Source organism: Beta vulgaris, chromosome 4 (assembly GCF_026745355.1).
Source record: "Beta vulgaris subsp. vulgaris cultivar EL10 chromosome 4, EL10.2, whole genome shotgun sequence".
In the NCBI taxonomy this organism is placed as follows: Eukaryota; Viridiplantae; Streptophyta; class Magnoliopsida; order Caryophyllales; family Amaranthaceae; genus Beta; species Beta vulgaris.
In genome coordinates, this window is record NC_079205.1 from 40,226,777 (window position 1) to 40,229,574 (window position 2,798).

Consider the following 2,798-nt stretch of genomic DNA (forward strand, 5'->3'; position numbering starts at 1 on the left):
AGAGAAAAAGGTCGAAAGAACTTTGGAAAACGAAAGAGAGAAGAAAGAGGAATTTACCTGAGAGAGAAAGTTCGCGAGAAGGCAGAGAGTAAAGTGAAGTCTCAGGGAGTGTTAAAGAGTCCTTAAATACTTGGGGCTTAACGAAACTCTATTCCAACGGATAAAAATTTAATGCTATGCAAAAGTTATCTTTTAGCTGTATATAATTGAACAGGTGTTAGGTGGGTTTATCTTTTTAAAGAGATATCATCCCCAAAGCAAAATAAGTTGGTTATCTTTTAGGTAGAAAAACTTATCTTCTAGTGCTTTTATCCTTTGAGGTAAAAGGATAAAATTTACAAACGTGCAGAATTTTATCCTAATCATGAGCTGATGTTTTTTGCTAACAAGAATTTTATCCTATTTGTTAACTTGTGAATTTAACAAAGTTGCGCCTAGGTTGGCATCACAAGCTAGGGGCAATTTTTATGTCCTAATTTTTGCCTAAGCTGGAATATGCAGGTAGGGTGATTGCCACTGTCATCTGGAACGCAACTAGGAAACATCAGGTAGCAGCTACAACAAGTACTTATGAAGCTCGGAAGATAATCCGGTAAAAAGCATTGGATACTAATCAAGACCAAGTCAAAGAACGTTGTTATGCCTAAGAAGTAGGGAGAAAGCAGTTGTTGAGCAGAAGGAGAAGATATCCCTTGATTTTAGGGGTCATGGCACCTTATTAGGAGTTAGTTGCACAACGTTCAAATGTAAGGCAACGTTCAAAAAATGTATTAGTATAAATAGAAAGGGAATAATCTGGGTAGCATAAGCTTTTTACATCATTTACATTCAAACACTCTCTTCTACTTTTACGATATTCATAAGAGTACTTAGTACAAGCTGCAAGCTATAAGTTGTAATTCTCTCACATAGTGGATTGGTGGACACAATTCCACCCGCGGTTTTTACCCTTCTTCTAGGTGTTTTCCGCGTCACCATTTCTTGGTGCCTTGTCTCTTTTCTGCATTTCTTCATTTCTGTAGCTAGCATCCATCATTGTTATTAGCTGCATCTTCATTAGCTGTAGATCCTCAGCTAAGTTCTGCCTGGTTATAATTTGGCATAAACACGAGTTACGACATCAAAGTTTCACTACAACTCCAAAACAATCGAGTAGCTTGCAGCGACCAACGTGGAAAACGCGCATAACGAATACCTTTCTATTTAAAAAGAACATGAACATCGAGTTAACCTTTTTTTTCTTTTTTGAGAGGAAAAGATGGTGTACTATTAATTAATCCATGCACAAAACATCCATAAGGACATAACGATAAATTTTTGTTGGACGATGGAGTTTCTATCGCTGTTTAGCACCAAAAGGGATAAACCTAGTTAGATTGTAGATGACACTATTCCCATCCCTAAGTACATAAGACCATCTAATTGACTTAAAATATTTGCTAAGGAAAAATACGTCCGCAAGGATATCTAAATCTGAGTAGAAGATATCAGCCTTGGTGAGTCGGGTTACAATGGTGTGACAATCAATCTCAAAGATAACATCCTGGAGGCCATGATCACGAGCAAGATTGATGGCAAGGCATGAAGCTTTCCCTTCAGCCACTGCCACAAGCCACCGAGCACGAGAACGACTAGTGGTAGCAAAGAGTACAACCCCCTGATGGTCTCACGCAACAACTCCAAGACTCACCCACCCATCCTCACCTATTGTAGTGTCTGCATTTTGCTTAATGCAGTCCTGCAGTGGTGGAATCCATCTCTTTGAACTCTTCGAAGTTGTTGCCCTAATTACCCCATAATTTCGCTGAGTGTAAGTTCCAAAATCATCTGCCTCGATCCTTAGCATATTACACCACTTGCTCATCCGATATAAGGTACTCCCCAAAGATCATTTTATTCGCCTAAACCACATGCTACAGGCAAGGTAGCTGTGACTAACAAGTTCAACATCTTCTATATTCTCCCACTCCTCCCACGCATCCAGTAGGCTATCTGAATCATTTGAGGGCAGTATGTGAGCCAAACCAGCAAGATCCTAGGCTATATACACCATCGGGTAATGGAATAGGGCATGGTTAAGTGTTTCTGAATCGTCATTACAAAGGGGACACGTTCCATCCTCAATCACATGGCGATGTTGTTTTAGGAGGCCTCACATAGGGAGTTAAGCCATAGCAAATGAAGAACCTTAGGGGAGACTTGTGTAGTTTTCAAAGTTTCACCCAAGACATGTGAAATAAATCAAGATCCCGGGCCATATACACCATCTGGGGAAGCAAAGGAATATCAAGGATGGCTTGGGCCTCTTGCTTATCAAAACTTCTCGTCACTAGCTCCACATCACATTCCATGCTCTCAAAATTTATTACGTCAGACACATACTCCAACCGCTTCACTTTTTTGCCTAAGATAAAATGGCTATCTCCATTCACAATCCAAGGATTGTCCCGAATTAGGATCTCTATACCATTCCCCACCTCCATTAAAATCCCCTCCTTCACTAAGGACTTAGCTCCCCAAATGATGTTCCATGAGAAACTACTTGCGTGGCCCCAAGATGACTCAAGAAAGTAGGAGTTGGGGTAAAATTTTAGCCCTGAAAACACACCCAAGAATAAGCAAGCCTTTCACTTGAATCAAACGCCAGGCTTAGCGTCCAAGGAGGGCCTCGTTGAAAACAATAAGGTCTTGGAAACCCATCCGGCCTCCTGAGAACTTCGCGGTGTAGAGAGAATCCCAACTTTTCCAGTGCATCGAACAATGTGACCCCTTACTTCCCCACCAAAACTTGGCCATGG